This window comes from Bos taurus, chromosome 4 (assembly GCF_002263795.3).
Source record: "Bos taurus isolate L1 Dominette 01449 registration number 42190680 breed Hereford chromosome 4, ARS-UCD2.0, whole genome shotgun sequence".
Taxonomy (NCBI): Eukaryota; Metazoa; Chordata; class Mammalia; order Artiodactyla; family Bovidae; genus Bos; species Bos taurus.
The window spans coordinates 81,445,632-81,466,006 of record NC_037331.1 but is presented as its reverse complement, the minus strand read 5'-3'; the positions used below and the strand labels follow the sequence as shown (position 1 = coordinate 81,466,006).

Genomic DNA, 20,375 nt, shown 5'->3' with positions numbered 1-20,375 from the left:
CCAGAGAGAACTTAGAAATTCAATATGAACAAACATCCCACAAAGAATCCAAAGATTTTAACCTGAGGAAGCCCTCACTGTAAAACTTACTGTTTGTATGTGCTGATTTCCCTATGTTCAGCTCTGATTTGTCCTATGAAGCAAAATTTGCTGCATAACTGTGGGTGTGAGCTCTGAAAAGCAGACTCCTTGACCTACTGATGAAAAATAGGAATGAATTAATCAACAGTAGTTTTCAAAACTCAAATGTTGTGTGCCGCAAGTAGGTTGTTTTCACAGAGCATAATTATAGGTAAGTTTTCAAGAGAAGAGGCAAGATTGTCATTTTTACCTTCAAAAACAATAGAAGATTCACTTTTCAGTTTGTAAATTAGAGTCTGTCAGTTTGACTGTTTCTTTTGGGTGTACTGTGTATGGTATGTGATCCAGAAAGTTGAAACCTTGCAGACCTACTACAATGCATTTGGGGATTTTTCAGAAGCAGATTACTGAGTGACAAGATGATAGCCTCCAGGCTTACTGCTGAAAATTTTTATTTAACTTATTCTCTTCCTAATGTGGTAGTGAAAGTGAAAGAGAAATCGCTCAGTCTTGTCCGACTCTTTGCGACCCCGTGGACTGTAGCCTACCAGGCTCCTCTATCCATGGGATTCTCCAGGCAAGAACACTGGAGTGGGGTGCCATTTCCTTCTCCACGGGATCTTCCCAAACCCGGGTCTCCCACGTTGGAAGCAGACACTTTAACCTCTGAACCACCTGGTGACATGTACCTATTTTCTGAAGATAGTGGAAAACATCCAATGACAGTTCAAAAAACATTATAAAGCTTATTCTTTCCCTTTTTATGTAACTTATTATGCAAACCCGGAAACAGCGTGAAAAGACGTGTTTCTCTACAACTTGCACCCCACTCACATGGTTTGAAAAGGCCATGGGAAATTGTAAGTTCTGGGGTCTGAAGAAAGAACATCCACAGTTGTTTGAGCTCTGGTGTTAGGGAAGACCTGAAGTTATCTGCACTAACCCCCTTGCACTGTTGGTGGGAATGAAAATTATTACGGCCACTATGGAAAACAGTATGGAAGTTCCTTTAAAAACTAAAAATAGTGCTACCATGTGACCCAGAGAGCCCACTACTGGGCATATGCCCAGAGAAAATCATAATTCAAAAAGATGTATACACCCCAGTGTTCATCACAGCACTATTTACAATAGCCAGGACATGGAAGCAGCCTAAAAGTCCATCAACAGAGGAATGGATAAAGCAGATATGGTCCATGTATACAATGCAGTATTACTCAGCCATAAAAAAGGAACAAAATTAGGTCATTTGTAGAGACATGGAAGGACCTAGAGACTGTCATACAAAGTGAAATAAGTCAGAAAGAGAAAAACAAGTGTTGTTTATTAATGCATATATCTGGAATCTAAAAAAAAATGCTATAGACAGTCTTATTTACAAAGCAGAAATAGAGACACAGACATAGAGAACAGATGTATGGATACCAAGGGTAGGGGAGTGGGAGGAATTGAGAGATTGGGATCGACATATATACATTGCATACTATGTCGCTTCAGTCGTGTCCAACCCAATGGGCTGTAGGTGGCCAGGCTCCTCTGTCCACGGGATTCTCCAGGCAAGAATATTGGAGTAAGCTGTCATGCCCTCCTCCATGGGATCTTCCTGACCCAGGGATTGAAGCCACATCTCTTATGTCTCCTGTGTTGGCAGGCAGGTTCTTTACCACTAGCGCCATGTGGGAAGCCCATATATACACTGCTGCTGCTAAGTCGCTTCAGTCGTGTCTGACTCTTCGTGACCCCATAGACGGCAGCCCACCAGGCTCCCCCATCCCTGGGATTCTCCAGGAAAGAACACTGGAGTGGGTTGCCATTTCCTTCTCCAATGCATGAAAGTGAAAAGTGAAAGTGAAGTTGCTCAGTCGTGTCTGACCCTCAGCGACCCCATGGACTGCAGCCTACCAGGCTCCTCTGTCCATGGGATTTTCCAGGCAAGAGTACTGGAGTGGGGTGCCATTGCCTTCTCCAATATATACACTACTATATATAAAATAGATAACTAATGAGAACATGCTATACAGCACAAGGAACTCTGACTTAATGCTCTGTGGTGACTTAATGGGAAGGAAATCCAGAAAAAGAGGAGATATATGTATACATATAGCTGACTCACTTTGCTATATGATAGAAACTAACACAACTTTGTAAAACATCTACATTCCAATAAAATTTTTTAAAAAAAGGACCAAGTGGGTCAGACAATAAGGAAGAGCCCGCAACAAGTGTCACCTGGGGACAGCATGTCCTTCACATGCTGCCAGTGGACAGAGCACCTGTCCACAGAGGACAAGTGACAAGATTCCCTTTTGTTGCCAACACCCAGTGACGAGGTCTGAGAGTGTAACTCAGTTCACTCAGCCTAAAAATCTACAGCAGTTTTCGCTGGCCCTTGTCTGGCAATATGGAGCTGCTATTTAAAGTAAATCCAAACAAAATTATAATCTTATCTTTGTGCTTAGTCACTCAGTTTTGTCTGATTCTTTGTGACCCCATGAACTGTAGCCTGCCAGGCTCCTCTGTCCATGGATTCACCAGGCAAGAATACTGGAATGGGTTGCCATTTCCTTCTCCAGGAAGAAATCTTTTAAGTTGTTCAAAAAACACCTTCCACTAAAATATTGGGTTAGCTGAAGAGTTTGTTCAGGTTTTTCCATAAAATAGTATGAAAAAAAACAAACGAACTTTGTATTGGCCAACCTAATACATCTTGAAGTTTCCAGTTTAGACCAAAATTTAGAGAGCATACACTTAGACAATGCCCTTTTATTTTCTATTGAAAGCCAATAACTTTCTGAGGAAAAGGGGAGTGGGGAGAAGAAGAAGTGAGAGCATTGATTCCAATGCATATATGGGTTGAAGAACAAGTTTACCAGGACCTTTGGCAAGCTCCTCCTTTCTGGGCATGACTGCTTAGAGAGCAAAATCAGAAGCATTCGTGGGGTCTTTGGAAAGGAGCTTAGCATGCTCACTCTTAGAGACAAAACACAGGTAGGTAAAACACAGACATAGATACTCTGGGTGGGTATATGCAGGAAGAAGAAGGTGTACAAGTTCTCTCCTGATTGATTCTTTTTTTCTCAGTGAAGTAAGAAAAGCTATGACAAACCTAGACAGCATAATAAAAAGCAGAGATATTACTTTACTGACAGAGGTGTATCTAGTCAAAGCTATGGTTTTTCCAGTGGTCATGTATGGATGGATGTGAGAGTTGGACCATAAAGAAAGCTGAGTGCCAAAGAATTGATGCTTTTGAACCGTGGTGTTGGGGAAGACTCTTGAGAGTCCCTTGGACTGCAAGGAGATCTAATCAGTCCATCCTAAAGGAAGTCAGTCCTGAATATTCATTGAAAGGACTGATGCTGAATCTGAAGCTCCAATACTTTAGCCACCTAATGTGAAGAATTGACTCATTGGAAAAGACCCTGATGCTAGGAAAGATTGAAAGCAGGAGGAGAAGGGGGCAACAGAGGATAAGAGGGTTGGATGGTATCACCAACTCAATGGACATGAGTTTGAGCAAGTTTGGGGAGTTAGTGATAGATAGGGAAGCCTGGGGTGCTGCAGTCCATGGAGTCACAAAGAGTCGGACACGCCTGAGCGACTGAACGGAACTGACTAAACTGAAAGATCAAGAGCAACAGCTGAGGATAAGAATGGGAAGGCAGGTGCTGGAGGGTTGAGTAGAAACAAGAAGATAGAAAGCAGTCCTTTTAGGGAGTGGTAGAGTGATCTGATGGGGAAATGTCATACGGTCGCTAGGTGGTACCTAGGGTCTGTCTACTTGAGGTTCATAGTTTTGTATTTAAGTGAGGCCAGTCAGTACAGTTGTGAGGTTTTCTCCAACCAGGTTCAGTTCTGTGGACACCAGCACAGAGTAGGTAGAGAGTTTGATTATGAAATCTAAGCTCTGTGAAGAAGGAAGGACTCAAATTGGGGAGGTAAGGGGTAGTAGAACAGTGATAGGATTCATGGATTATGGATTCCAGGAAGATTAAAGAGCTATTAAAGTTTGCAATAGCTCTTTAATCTTATGAGATTAAATAATCTCATTTTAAATTATTAAATAATTTTATAATAATATTTTTATATTTTATATAATTTTATATAATTATAAAATTATAATTTTATAATAATAATTTTAATAATAAATTATTAAATAAATCAATTAAATAATCATATGAGAGAGAAGCTAGAAATGAGATGCTTGTAACTGAGATGATGGAAAAGTTGCTGTTGTTGACAATCATAGAGTATGATCTTCAGAAAAAGAACATGCTCATTAGAGGAGAGTAAGTCAAACACTACGAGGCCAGGGTATCAGAAGATATAAAAATTATACACACACACACAGAGATGCAGTTTTAATTCCATAACGTGTAACAAAGGTCCAGGAATAATAGTTTGAAGGAATGAGGTAGGGTGACTTAAAGAGTAGCAAGTGGGACAGTCAAGGCATGAGCTTCAAAGCTGGGGTTTTCGAGGAGATGGGAGGCAGAGTGGCCTGACACCACCCACCTCCAGGCCCAGAGGTGGCAAGATAACAGCCAGCACATACAAGGTCTTCAGGGAAGCAGTGTCCTTAGGGGAAAGCTGGATGTCTGCTAGTGCAAAAGCCTCACAGAGCCTTCCAAGAAGACACTGAGGAGATAGACAGTTTGGCTGATGAAGGACCGCAGTGGAAGAAAGGGTGTCAGAAACAGAAAAGGTGAGAGATATGGGCTCTGCAGTGCCATATGAGGAGATTGTCCAGATGATGACTAGCTGGGATTCTTGGGTTTCCTGGGTAACTGAAACAAATAAGGATACAGGATGGCTTACTCCTGGTGACTTCCAAGGCAGATGATGGTGGGAGCTTTGAAAACCCAGGGGCAGAGAGGTGGGGTTTTTCCAGAAGTAAGAAGTTTGAGGGCTCATCTTCACCCCCAAAGATAGAAATGGAGACCAGGAGAGGGGCAACATTTTGAGAATCACAAGGAGGCTTTCAGGTTCTAGTCACTCATGCCAAACTCTTATCTGATAGAAATTTATTTTATAAGGATGATGAATTAGAAGATCCTGATACAATGAAATTTGAATCTTTAAATTTAAATATTTGAATATATAATGAAGCTGGCAAGCTATTTATCTAATAGATACCCACCCATGCCATGCAAATAAATGTAATTTTAAAATCTGAGAAAGCATGTACTTTCAAAAACACAGAATAGAAGGATATCGGGATAACACAGGAAAATCTTTTTTGAGCATTTATTTTTTTATGTGCCTGTGGCAGGTCTTAGTTGCAGCATGTGGGATCTAGTTCCCTTCCAGGAACCCAGGAGCCAACCAAGGCCCCCTACATAGGGAGCATGGAGTCTTAGCCACTGGGCCACCAGGGAAGTCCCTAGCACAGGGAAATCTTGGCTATCCATTGTTAACCTTTGGACCCTCAAAGAAATGAGTACCTCTTGATAGCTGAATTTTCCCAGAAGAGTGAAGGGTTAAAGCTTTTAGAGTAGAACTATAAAACTTGTAAAATGTAAATCATTTAAAAGCCTTTTACTCCCATCTCCTGCCTTCTTAAACAGAATATCATCATAATAAAATTCTTCTATTTGTTTCATACTTTGTGGTTGACAGAGTACTTTTACAAACATTATCTCATATTATCCTCCAAGATCCTTGTAAAGTATCTCAAAGATTTGACAGATGGTTGAGTTGGACAGTCACAGGGGTGTGAATTGCCCAGCGCGTGTGAAAGGGAACATAACTGCAACTTCCTGATGACTTTGGGTCATTATGTTGGTATCAATCACAAGGATGTTCCCAGAAGGCAGGACTTACATGCAATATAAGAAAACACAATGAAGGATCCAACTGTGTGGGCGGACAGCAAGTGCTCTCAGAGACCCAAAGAAGAGCCAGCTGAGGACTGGAATGTCCAGGAGGACTTCCTGGAGGTGGTAGAACTTGAACAGGGCTCTAAAGTTCTAATAGTATCTATGAGGGTAAGAAGAGCCAGAGGAAGACATAGTAAGTGTGTGGGTTGGATACTGGAACATCAGTAGAAGTTATTCACTTAGATGATTTCTGTTTTGCTGCAAATGAATACCACTACCCTTTGCCCACTCCCCACTGCTTCCCCTGCCATCTAAATTATTCCCTGAGATGGATGATTTTATGTGTCAGTTAGACTCCACCATGATGCTCAGATGTATTCAAACATTGTTCTGCATGTTTCTATGTGGATGTTTTGGGATGAGATTTACATTTAAATCAGTGGACTTTGAGTAAAGCAGTTTACCCTCCATAATGTAGGTGGGCTACATTCAATCAGCTGAAGGTCCGAATGGAACAAAAAGCTGACCTTCCTTGAACAAGAGAGAATTCTACAGCAAACTGCCTTCAGACTTGAACTTCCACATCAGCTGTTCAAGCCCACCCTAGATCGCCAGCCTGCCAGCCCACCCTGCAAACTTTGGACTTAGCAGCCTCTGTATTCACATAAATCAATTCCTTATCCTATTGGTTCTAGTTTTGTTTTTGTTTTTTCCTTTCAGAAGAGCCCTGAACAATGCTGTCTCTTTCTCATAAATTACATGAATTTCCTAAAGGGCAAAGGGGTACAATTCTCCAGAGTATGGACTTGTTCAGGGGTAAAAAGACTTTTCCTACCCATGAAGTCTTTAGGATCCAGGATGTTCCTGAGTTTATCAGGGCAAAAGAAGCCAGACTCTAAGAAGTGGTTCTTAAAATTCATTCTGGGAGAAACCCAGAGCATTACAAGCCCTCACTGTTCTGCTCAGAGCCAGTTCACCAGTTTTCACATCTCCTATAGATTTTCTTCTTGAGCCAGCTCTGACCTTGCCCAACACCAGCCAAGGCAGAATTGTGTTGGATACACTATGGTTACTCTGTCATGTGATTCCACTGATAATTCTGCCAAACACTCAATCAAGATGGACAATCAGTCAAACTAGATAGTTCAGATTCAACCACAGGCTCATTGCCATAGTGCAGGAGTTGGGAAACATTTTTTGTAAAGAGTCAAATAATGAATAATTAGGGCTTTATGGGTTGAGACCACATTTAGAATATTCTTTATGTACTTATATAACAAGAGAGAACAAATTTCCATGAATTCCTTATTGATGAAGTTTGAAATATATTAATAGTAACTGAGTAGAACTTTTTGTTATACCAGTTACTAATGAGGAGAATGGAATTCTTTTCTTGGTAGGGGGAGTGTATTAGCCCGGGTTCTGGAGAGAAACAGAACCAGTAGTTTTAATGCACATACATATGTGGAGATTAGATAGATACATACATAGATATGCACATATGTCTATATTACATATGTACAGCTAACCCTTGAACAACAGAGGTTTGAATTTCACAGGCCCACTGAGGCATAGATTTTTTTCAATAAATACATGAATGCATAAACACAGTACTACACAATCCTTGGTTGTCTGAATGCACAGATACAGAACCAAGGATACAGAGGACTGATAAGTGGATTTTCAACTGCCGACCTCCACATTGTGTTGTTCAAGGGTCAACGCAAAGAGAAAAATGAGAGATTTATTATTTATTATAAGGAATTGACTCATGTGGTTATGGAGGCTGAGAAGTCTGAAGTCTGCAAGAGCTGATTTCCATCCAATTTGAATTCAAAGATTTACAGGCAAGACAATTCCCTGTTTTGGAAATATCCAGAATACTGTTTGACCAAATATCTGGCCTAGTCAAGTTGACACATAAAATTAGCCATCAAGGAGGATAACGTTTCAGTTTATTAAAATTCAAAATTAGTCATTGTCATCATCAAAGCAAGTGCAAATATTCATCTGTAAAAACCGTATTAGCTGGTGGGCTGTAAAAAAAAAAAAAACAAGCTGTGGACCAGATTTGGCCCATGAGAAGTAGTCTGCCAAACCTGGCTATAGGATAATACTTTAATGATAATAATGATAGTAATCCCCTTAAATAAAGATAATAAGATTCAGTATATTATACAGTTGAGAGAGGAAACTGAAGCCGGCCTGCCTGGGTTGGAATTTTGACTCCCTCACTTAGTAGCTGCGTGATTGTAGGCCTATTGTTTAACCCTTTTTGCTTCAGTTTACTTCTTTTAAAATGCAACTAAAAGTATAAACCTCATAAGTTTGCCATGGAAATTAAATTGGTATCTGCAAAGCTCTTAGAAAAATGTCTGATATATGTGGTGAGTGTTATATTATTAGTAGATGTGATGCTAGTATGATGCTGATGAGATTAGAGGAAAGGAGAGAGAAGCCCAAAGAAAATGGGAAATAAATCCTTCTGATGCCAGGAGACTGAGTGGTTTCTACAGGTTGAGAGTGCTACTAGAAATATGATGTGCTGACCTCTGAGACTGATCAGTCTCAACCAACAACTCAAACATGCTCTTGTACTCCAAGCACCAAGAGTCGTGGTCATGTGTTGTAGCCCAGCCATCAAGATTATTAGTGTTTATTGCACTCTGAATACCCATCAGCTTAGGAAGAGTATGCAATGGGGGAGAATGGGGCAATGGGGGAAAATTTTGGTACTTACCTTCAGAAATTACTCTAGAACACAGCACACAGGAGACGGAGACCTGACTACCCAGTCCGAGCTAACTGTGAGTTTACTGGAGAAGCAATAATTTTACAAAGAGGCAGGGAATTGGTGTTCGTATCGAATAAAAAATAAGCTCCCAGATTTACATTCATTGATTTTCTATCTAGTTTCTATCTATGTTCATCATGTTGAATTTCTTAGTATCCAAAAATCAAGTCGTTGAGAAAGCAAAAGTGTCTGTACCCCTGTAATGCCCACATCCTTTGTAATGTGGCCAACTTCTTAATCTTAACTCTTAGTTGTACTCACTCGAAAGAGTTTTTTTTAGAAAAGAAGTAAGAGATTCTGAAAAAAAATCTAGCCTTATTGCTTTGATGAAGACTCACCACCCGTGACCCTTTAAATATTGAACTTGGACTATAAAAATATCACTTCTTATTGATCACATGGTTATTAAAGTCAGTCAAATGCTGGATTTATATGTCAAACACTTGTATTATTTCCTGTAAATATTAGGGCAAAGGGAAAAGATGATAATGCCACTTGTGAAGAGTCACATCAGATTTGTTCAACTTTACAAAACTGAAAAGTAATAAAAGTGTCGTCAAGAATTTCATTACACATGCCAGGCACTTGTCAAAAACCGCTGCACGTCATTTTTGTATGTTGATGTGTTTGTGGATGAACCCAGAAAACACACACACACATGTGACAGGAAGCAGAGTGAAGAGTGATCTGTGTGCCTCTCCACCTCCACGGGCTGTATAGCAGCCATGTGAGTGACAGCTGCTAGGATTATTCAGGAACAGTATGCTAGGATTAATCAACTGCTCGGATTATTCAAAGGCTTCTGTGCATACACTCATTTAAGTTCGCTTTTTTTCTGAACTCCAGTCCCCTGGGGGATGCTGACCAATGATCTAAGTCTGGGAGAAAGCCTCGGAACTCAGTAAATCAACAAATCCTCATTAACAGTTTAAGGCCTTTGTGTGTGTGTGTGTGTGTGTGTGTGTGTGTCAGTGGCTGGAGACTTTCTTTTAGCTGTGCTGAGAGCCTTGCAGCATCTGAGTTCCCTGACAAGGGATCAAACCCCTGCCCTCTGCACTGGAATCTCAGAATCCTAACCACTAGACCACCAGGGAAGTCTCAAGGCAGATTCTTAATCCCTTCAAATTCAGGTCCCCACCTAATGAACCTCGAGAGTGCTTCGAGGGAGAGGTCAGCATAGAGATCTTTAGAGCTCCTGTTTCCCCCAACACAACTTTTCATCTAAGCAAATGCTTTCAGATGAGTAAAAGAAACCATTGGCCCAGCCCGGGCTTCCTGACTGGGAGACTGGGATGGGAGGCCCAGGGCAGGCCTGTGAACAGAGCAACGGGTAGGCATTTCTAATGGCATTTTGATGTACATGCACAAAATTGATGTCGGAAGGATCATTGTAAAGTCCCAAACAGTGGAATATTGAGGACATTTTCAGGTGGCACTCTGATTCTGGCTGGGTGAGTCCAGTATATTTTCTCATGTCACAGTTGATTAGGTTCACGGGGAAGTGGAAAGAGTAAAAAATTCTCTTATTACTGCAGCAATGCCGTCTCAGCCTCTTTTCCCTTTGAATGCAACATTAGTTTTTGTCCAGAAGTCTAACTGCTTTCTACAGTTTGGGGAATTGTAAAGCAGAAACAATTTTCCCAGCCAGGCTGACCTTCACAGTAATGAGAAATGACTGGAATTTCTCCCTATTTCTCTAACATTTGGGGAGGTTTGGGAAGGTGGGGGGAAGGAAGAATATGCTTGTTTTACCTGATATTATGTCGTGAGTGTCCATTTGGTACTTGGAGCCTAATTTTTTTCCATTCAGGGGATTACATGGACTGTTGCACCCTATGACCCAGGAGTCAGACCACGAGTGTATTGAGAAACGACAGTAAGGCACTTGAAATCTTTTGTTATCACAACAGAGATGGCATTTTGTTTCAGCCATTAAATGAATAAATATTTTTCTCCAGAGGATGGCTATTTTCATTTACTCTCCAGCCCTTACTCAGGTGATAAGCAGGAGGGTGAGGAAATTCAACCTTCATCTAGGCCATGCCCCTCAAGTCTTTGATGCCCTTGGAGTCCTGCCCCATCCCTTCTAGCCTCTGGGACCTCCCAATGGGACTCCCCCATGAGCTAGCCAAATGGTGCTTCTTCTGCTTGGCCTCTTGCTTAGTCCTCACCTTGAGCTTTACCAAGATGGTGAGATAAATGGGCTCTTTGTCAGGATATATGTCCAGGATTTGGATTGCTGGCTCAAATGGTAACTCTATTTATAGTTTTTGAGGACCCTCCATACAGTTTTCTATAGTGGCTACACCAACTGACATTTCCACCAACAGAGTAGGAAAGCTCCTTTTGGCAGAGAGAGTAATTTATTGGGAGGGGGAATATTTCATAGCTACTTTTCTCTGACCTCAGACTCTGTCTACCTCCTTTTCAGGTTGGCAGTAGGACATCATCATGACTACTCTAAATTTAGATTCTACTCTGCCACTCACTAGTTGTGTGACCTTGGAGCAGGCTACTTAAACTCTCTGAGCCTCAGTTTCCTCATCTGTAAAATGAAGCTATAATAATACCTCTCTCTTAAGGCTTTTTCATTTGAAAGAGAAAAAAAACCCACTTAGCATGTTTCCTGCTATATGCCCTCACTAAACTGTAGCTTGTGTTATTAACTCAATTCTCTCATTAAATAGACTGTAAATTGATGTATTTGCTATATAGTATCATAGAAGCCAGGCTTCCCTGGTAGCTCAGTCAGTAAAGAGTCTGCCTGCAGTGCAGGAGACCTAGGTTCAATCCCTGGGTCAGGAAGATCCCCTAGAGAGGGAAATAGCAAACCACTTCAGTATCCTTGCCTAGAAAATCCCCTGGATAGTGAAGCCTGGTGGGCTGCGGTCCATGGGATTGCAAAGAGTTGGGCACAACTGAGCAACTAACACACACACACATCATAGCAGCCCTCCACTATTAATCCATTCAGTGGTGTGTTCTAAAAAACGGGGTGCTGTTGGATGCCTGCCTTAGTTTGGCAGATGAAGAGATACATGGTTTGGGACTGAAACTTTATTTTTCTCTAGTCCGCCTAGTACCTGAACCTTACATGAGATGTAGTGCATCCATGCATGCTAAGTTACTTCAGTCATGTCTAACTCTCTGTGACCACATGGACTGTCGTCCACCAGGCTCCTCTGTCCATGGGATTTTCCAGGCAAGAATACTGGAATGGGTTGCCATGCTTTCCTCCCCGGCATCTTCCAGACCCAGGGATCGAACCTGCATCTCCTGCATTGCAGGCAGATTCTTTACCACTGAGCCACTGAAGAAGCCCACATGAAATGTAGTCAGTTCAGTCAGTCAGTTCAGTCGCTCAGTCGTGTCCGACTCTCTGCGATCCCATGAATTGCAGCACGCCAGGCCTCCCTGTCCATCACCAACTCCTGGAGCAATCTGAGTCCCTCAAGATATATTGTTTCACTCATTGGTCCAATGATATAAGTGAGTTTGTGGAGTCAGTCCTCTGACCCACGGTTGCTGGCACCTCATGAGTGGCTTACTCATTATACCTTGGAAGACAGTCACTTCTCATAATGATGAGAATGTGTTTCAAGACAATCTCTGTTCCAGAAACATCTTTGAGCAACAACAGGGTATTATGGGTACAAAGTCATGTTCTCTTTCTCAAGTTCATTCCCTTCTTTCTCTCCTTACTGCCACACTCTAGGTTTCAGCGCTTACTTCTACTCTCTGTAAGAGCTCTGGATCTTTTTCCCAGGCTCCCTGACCCTGTGCTTCCCCCAGGCACCTCCCAACCCGTCTACAGATCAAGACAACCTTCCTGAAACTTGAGCAATGATCAGCTCATGTTGATGGCCTGATGTGCCATGGTGTGGCATACATGCTGTAAAGTGATATGGTGTGCCATGGTGTGGCATGGAAGAGCATGAACCCAGAGAGGCAGAAGACAGCACATTTTTTAAAATTAATTATTATAGTGGTTTTTGCCAAACATTGACATGAATCAGCCACAGATGCACATGTGTTCCCCATCCAGAACCCCCCTCCCACCTCCCTCCCCATCCCGTCCCCAGGGTTATCCCAGTGCACCAGCCCTGAGCACCTGTCTCATGCATTGAACCTGGACCGGCGATCTGCTTCATATATGATAAAATACACGTTTCAGTGCTACCCTCTCAAATCATTCCACCTTCACCTTCTCCCACAGAGTCCAAAAGACTGTTCTTTACATCTGTGTCTCTTTTGCTATCTCGCGTATAGGGTCATTGTTACCATCTTTCTAAATTCCATATATACGCGTTAGTATACTGTATTGGTGTTTTTCTTTCTGACTTCACTCTGTATAATGGGTTCCAGTTTCATCCACCTCATTCAGTCAGTTCAGTTCAGTCACTCAGTCGTGTCCAACTCTTTGCGACCCCATGAATCACAGCACGCCAGGCCTCCCTGTCCATCACCAACTCCTGGAGTTCACTCAAACTCATGTCCAACGAGTTGGTGATGCCATCCAGCCATCTCATCCTCTGTCATCCCCTTCTCCTCCTGCCTGCAACCCCTCCCAGCATCAGGGTCTTTTCCAATGAATCAGCTCTTCGCATGAGGTGGCCAAAGTATTGGAGTTTCAGCTTCAGCATCAGTCCTTCCAATGAACACCCAGGACTGATCTCCTTTAGAATGGACTGATTGGATCTCTTTGCAGTCCAAGGGACTCTCAAGAGTCTTCTCCAACACCACAGTTCAAAAGCATCAATTCTTCGGTGCTCAGCTTTCTTCACAGTCCAACTCTCACATCCATACATGACCACTGGAAAAACCATAACCTTGACTAGATGGACCTTTGTTGGCAAACTAATGTCTCTATATTGAAATATGCTATCTAGGTTGGTCATAACTTTCCTTCCAAGGAGTAAGCGTCTGTTAATTTCATGGCTGCAGTCACCATCCGCAGTGATTTTGGAGCCCCCCAAAATAAAGTCTGAAACTGTTTCCACTGTTTCCCCATCTATTTCCCATGAAGTGATTGGACCAGATGCCATGATCTTCATTTTCTGAATGTTGAGCTTTAAGCCAACTTTTTCACTTGCCTCTTTCACTTTCATCAAGAGGCTTTTTAGTTCCTCTTCACTTTCTGCCATAAGGGTGGTGTCATCTGCATATCTGAGGTTATTGATATTTCTCCCAGCAATCTTGATTCCAGCTTGTGCTTCTTCCAGCCCAGCATTTCTCATGATGTACTCTGCATAGAAGTTAAATAAGCAGGGTGACTGATTAAAATGCATTCTTTTTAATAGCTGAGTAATATTCCACTGTGCCTATGTACCACAGCTTTCTTGTCCATTCATCTATCAATGGACATCTAGGTTGCTTCCATGCCCTAGCTATTGTAAACAGTGCTACAATGAACATTGGGGTACACATGTCTCTTTCCATTCTGGTTTCCTCGGTGTGTATGCCCAGCAGTGGGATTGCTGGGTCATATGGCAGTTCTATTTCCAGTTTTTTAAGGAATCTCTACACTGTTCTCCATAGTGGCTGTACTAGTTTGCATTCCCACCAACAGTGTAAGAGGGTTTCTTTTTCTCTGCACCCTCTCCAGCATTTATTGTTTGTAGACTTTTGGATAGCAGCCATTTTGACTGGCGTGAGATGGTACCTCATTGTGGTTTTGATTTGCATTTCTCTGATAATGAGTGATGTTGAGCACCTTTCCGTGTGTCTGTTAGCCATCTGTGTCTTCTTTGGAGAAATGTCTGTTTGGTTCTTTGGCCCATTTTTTGACTGGGTCGTTTATTTTTCTGGAATTGAGCTGCAGGAGCTGCTTGTATATTTTTGAGATTAATTCTTTGTCAGTTGCTTTGTTTGCTGTTATTTTCTCCCATTCTGAAGGCTGTCTTTTCACCTTGCTTATAGTTTCCTTCCTTGTGCAAAAGCTTTTAGTTCAATTAGGTCCCATTTGTTTATTTTTTCTTTTATTTCCATTACTCTGGGAGGTGGGTCATGGAGGATCCTGCTTCAGTGTAAGCACATCTTGACTCTGCCTTTCACAGTCTGTCCTGAAAATCTGTTGCCATCCTTGGACTTCACTTTCCATTTCTTAAAAATTAGCCTGTCCACTGCTCACATGTAAGATCCCTTGTTTCTCCAACTTTAAGACACTTCTCCAATGGACTATGGGTTATCCTTGTTTCAACTTGGGTCCTTAAAAAAATGGCAGAAGGACTTCCCTGGTGGTCCAATGGCTAAGACTTTGTGCTTCCAGTGTAGACGACACAGGTTCAATCCTTGGTTGGGGAACTAAGATCCTGTGTGCCATACAATATGACCAAAAAAAAGAAAGAAAGAAAGAAATGTGGCAGGAACGCTTCACATTCTAGGAGGACCAGTATGAGATCCTTATTAGATCATTTCTGATAATTCAGTTCAGTCGCTCAGTTATGTCCAACTCTTTGCAGTCCCATGGACTGTGACACACCAGGCTTCCCTGTCCATCACCAACTCCCAGAGCTTAGTCAAACTCATGTCCATTAACTCGGTGATGCCATCCAACCATCTCATCCTCTGTCGTCCCCTTCTCCTGCCTTCAATCTTTCCCAGAATCAGGATCTTTTCAAATGAGTCAGTTCTTCACATCAGGTGGCTAAAGTACTGGAGTTTTAGCTTCAGCATCAGTCCTTCCAATGAATATTCAGGGCTGATTTCCTTTATGATGGACTGGTTTGCTCTCCTTGTAGTCCAAGGGACTCTCAAGAGTCTTCTCCAACACCACAGTTCAAAAGTATCAAGACTTAAATAAATCATTCTTGACAAGACATGTGATCAGAGGAATGTCTGATGTTCACACTGTGACTGAATTATGTAGTTATTCAAGGTTTTCTCTGGTGGGGAAGAATAATTAAACATAGAAAGTACTAAAGACAGGGCCAGGAGGGTGATCATGCCATTATCCAAATGAGAAGAGTTGGGGACCTTAACTAGGCCACAGCAGTGATAAGGAGGAGGAGAAGTGGACAGTCTTCAGAGTCTAGATGATAAGATTTAGTCATTGATTGAACCTTAGATTGAACCTTAGCATCTATCTCTGTTTTATTGACATGCCAAAAACTTTGACTGTGTGGATCACAATAAACTGTGGAAAATTCTGAAAGAGATGGGAATACCAGACCACCTGACCTGCCTCTTGAGAAACCTGTATGCAGGTCAGGAAGCAACAGTTAGAACTGGACATGGAACAACAGACTGGTTCCAAATAGGAAAAGGAGTATGTCAAGGCTGTATATTGTCACCCTGCTTATTTAACTTATATGCAGAGTACATCATGAGAAACGCTGGGCTGGAAGAAGCACAAGCTGGAATCAAGATTGCTGGGAGAAATATCAATAACCTCAGATATGCAGATGACACCACCCTTATGGCAGAAAGTGAAGAGGAAACTAAAAAGCCTCTTGATAAAGGTGAAAGAGAAGAGTGAAAAGTTGGCTTAAAACTCAACATTCAGAAAACGAAGATCATGGCATCTGGTCCCATCACTTCGTGGGAAATAGATGGGGAAACAGTGGAAACAGTTTCAGACTTTATTTTGGGGGGCTCCAAAATCACTGTGGATGGTGACTGCAGCCATGAAATTTAACAGACGCTTCCTCCTTGGAAGGAAAGTTATGACCAACCTAGATAGCATGTTCAAAAGCAGAGACATTACTTTGCCAACAAAGGTCCGTCTAGTCAAGGTTATGGTTTTTCCAGTGGTCATGTATGGATGTGAGAGTTGGACTGTGAAGAAAGCTGAGCACCGAAGAATTGATGCTTTTGAACTGTGGTGTTGGAGAAGACTCTTGAGAGTCCCTTGGACTGCAAGGAGATCCAACCAGTCCATTCTGAAGGAGATCAGCCCTGGGATTTCTTTGGAAGGAATGATGCTAAAGCTGAAAATGCAGTACTTTGGCCACCTCATGCAAAGAGTTGACTCATTGGAAAAGACTCTGATGCTGGAGGGATTGGGGGCAAGAGGGGAAGGGGACGACAGAGGATGAGATGGCTGGATGGCATCACTGACTCGATGGACGTGAGTCTGAGTGAACTCCGGAGTTGGTGATGGACAGGGAGGCCTGGGGTGCTGCAATTCATGGGGTCGCAATTAGTCGGACACGACCGAGCGACTGAACTGAACTGAACCTTAGAGGTGAGGAAAGCAAGAAGTCAGAGAAGAATCATGCAGGGACTGAGGAAGAGGGGCTCTAGAAGGTGAAACTGAGTTTTGTTTTGAACAAGATGAGTTTTTGAAGCTGTGCATCACTTCATGGAAATACACAATATCCTGTTGGGATTTCTCTGGAGGCAGGCCACGGTTGCAGCTAGAACCATATTTCATATGGAATCATGGTCACTAAAATCTCTCCTGGGGTGAACATGCCCTTTGACCCCCTACTCTTCCTCCAAAAATCACTCCCCTCTTGGCTTTATAATACTCTTGGCTTTATAGCCAGTGTCCCATTTTGAAAGTGATGTCACCACTTTCTCCTTCTGCCCCTTAAACAACCATCCCTGATCACTCTGTACCTACTTACTTTCAGTATCATTTCAGCTCCGTTCCTTAAATCCATCCCTCCTAACCTAGTTGTCAAGGAACATGCATAAATTATCTTCTTTATTTTGCATCACCCATCACTAAATGCTCTTCAGGTAAAAGTCTGCCCAGTCACTTTAATCCTGCAATGGAGCCAGACAGCTTACAATCTCTGCTATTTCCCACAATGGTTACTATTACTCTCCTTTTATCTTTGGGGGAAAAAAAATGTTTAAACAACAACAGAAATGCAAGGCTGGTTTCTCCTCCTGATTCTACCATCTTGCCTCCCCTTTGTATCACCAATACCAACTTCTTTGGTTTGCAGAGCAAACTATTCACTTGGGTCAGTGCATGAAAGGATATTCCTTCACAAAATGAAAGCCCCCGTCATTTCAAGGGAAAATGCCCTTCTAGACAGAGCTGTATGACTTTCTAAAAGAGGGCATTTATAGAACCTCAAATAGATGAATCGTTTTCTTTCAAGCAGGGAAATGTATTTCACTCTTCTTGCTTCAACTGGGATTGAGCCCATTCATTTCATTTTTTTATGCTCTCCTGTTTTATTTAGAAATGATCTATTCATCCCAACCCAATTGAAGAAATATAGATAACTCAGAAAAAATTGCCATATTATTCACATGAGGAGCATTGATGCTCCCACTGAATATTTTCAGAGCTCCATTTAATTTGTGCTATATAAACCTGGTCTACAAAACTCTTTTTTTTATTTGTTATACTCAAAGAAGGCAGCATCATCCCTGGAGTCAGTGAGACCCACATTCTAATTGCAGTTGCTTTCATATCCCTTGGACAAGTCATTTAACTTCAAGGATAATAGAATCTATTTTTCAGTGTGCTGTGCGATTAAGTTAAACATCTGGCATATACTATGTTATACGGGAAATAGTCTCAGAGGTGTAAAGTCATCTTCAGCAGGAATCTTTTTGCGTCTCTGGTATCTGGATGTACACGATTCTGCTAATCTAATGAGGGGTACTCTCTGCTTCACACCTCTGTTCTTAGCTCAGCACTGCTTGTATTGCACATTGCAGGGGATTTTTAAATTACAGTAAAATAAGAACACTGTGAGTGTGAGAGTGCTAGATGCTGGCACTAAAAAACAAACTGCTTCATTATTACTAAATTGAACCCTCTTTTACGTAATATTTTTGATGATCAGTTTTGCATGTATCTGCCTCTATGATAACTGTCTGTGCAGAGACAAACAATTAGACATTACTGAAGTCCTGACTCTTACTGTTTGATTTCCAGAAGTCTCCCTACTTGGACTCCCTTCACTGAGATATTTAGAAATGTCTTGAGTAAGATGGATTTCACAACAGATCCCCAAATCCTGCTTCATGTTGCCAGGTCCATCAGAAATTCTACTCATTTTCAGACCTCTACTGTACTCTGGGGTTTCTGGTAGAAGCTTTGTGCAATATTTAGGGGGGACAGTCATATGTCTTCCAGTTACTCACCCTTCAGATGTGGGAGCCCATGGCACATAAATAACGTAGGAAAAACATGATCAGCAAACTGTGCTCCCATCTCTCCTGTCTTTATGAACATGGTGGACTCTCTGTTTGCCTTCCCTAACTAAGCAAGTGGCATTTCACCTTGAGTCACTTCTCACCAGCCCATCCAAAGCTACTTTCAAGAGAACCCCAGTAAGGTCTTCATTATAGGCTACAAAAGGCTGATTTTGTATATTCAGGTGTTTCTCTTCCTCGGGATATTTGCATGATTGCAGGGGACCAGGACCCTGTTCCAATTTAAACAGAAATATGACCCAATTATGAAATGGATTCTCATAATCAGTTGATTCCATTCCTGATTTCCTTTTATTAACCCAGTTTATGTCTTTAGGAAGATTATATACACTCACCTAGACCCTATTTACCTTTTTAAGAAATCTCTGAACTCACAGCTTCGTAATTTCAGTCTAAGAAAAACAGATTTGTTCAGGATAATAAATCTCCTATGGGAAACTCCTCTATCCAGCTACTTGACTCCTTAGAACAGTTGAGAACCAAGAGATAAACTAATAATGTACAAGCGTGCTGAGTCACTTCAGTCGTGTCCGACTCTTTGCTATCCTATGGTCTGTAGCCCACCAGGCTCTTCTGTCCATAGTATTCTCCAGGCAAGAATACTGGAGTGGGTTGCCATGCTCTTCTCCAGGGGATCTTCGCAACCCAGGAATCGAACCCGCATCTCTTACGTCTCCTGCATTGGCAGGCAGGTTCTTTACAACTAGTGCTATCTGGAAAGCCCAAACTAATAATAATGCTGCTGCTGCTGCTAAGTCGCTTCAGTCGTGTCCGACTCTGTGGGACCCCATAGATGGCAGGCCACCAGGCTCCACCGTCCCTGGGATCCTCCAAGCAAGAACACTGGAGTGGGTTGCCGTTTCCTTCTCCAATGCATGAAAGTGAAAAGTGAAAGGGATGTCGCTCAGTCGTGTCCGACTCTTAGCGACCCCATGGACTGCAGCCTACCAGGCTCATCCATCCATAAGTATATACAAATTGCAAAAACCTTTGTCAAAATACCCATACATATTATTTAGAGGAGAGAAAAAAACATTGGAACCCTCACCTAACCCAACCAGATTGGCTATTATTTTTAATTTTTTAATTCAAAAAAATTAGTTAAAAAGATTATAAAAGCCACAGCAGATTATAAGCAATAAGTCACAAGGGAAAGAGGAGCTTTTAGAAGCAAATTGGAAGACAGCTGAGAAAAGTGTCCCTGCTATCAGGATGGGAGGGTTCAGAAACATGCAAGTCACAAAGCACAGCCTCTGGGCCCCTGTGGGGTAAAGCCAAGGGTCTGGTACCCAAGGGGGCACAGCAACTCAGAGCCCCAGGTCTGGATAAGCAGGAGGAACCAACGTGAGAGAGGAGATGGGGTGAGGCAGGTGAATAGAACAGACCCCAGTCACACCTGAGATTTTCCTCTACCTGTGAAATAAGAACCTCAGTCTAAACCACCGGCTAACAGAAACTTTCTATACTACTATCTCCTGCAATATTTTAGGTTGCTATTATAGGAAAATGTTAAATTTCCTTTGATCAGGAGCTCAAAGAGCCCTAATTAGACTATT

At 42.1% G+C, this 20,375-nt stretch overlaps 1 protein-coding gene and 1 long non-coding RNA gene across 3 annotated transcripts in view; one reads left to right on the top strand and one right to left on the bottom strand.

Annotated features, from left to right (window-relative positions):
* The window catches only part of LOC112446410 (uncharacterized), a 29,676-nt gene extending 23,673 nt beyond the window's left edge, over positions 1-6,003 (bottom strand). The window contains exon 1 of the long non-coding RNA XR_003034397.2: positions 5,905-6,003. This is a non-coding gene — a long non-coding RNA (uncharacterized lncRNA). The remainder of the gene's footprint in view (positions 1-5,904) is intronic.
* The window catches only part of POU6F2 (POU class 6 homeobox 2), a 389,312-nt gene that overhangs the window by 294,177 nt on the left and 74,760 nt on the right, over positions 1-20,375 (top strand). The gene's annotated exons all lie outside the window — the stretch shown is intronic.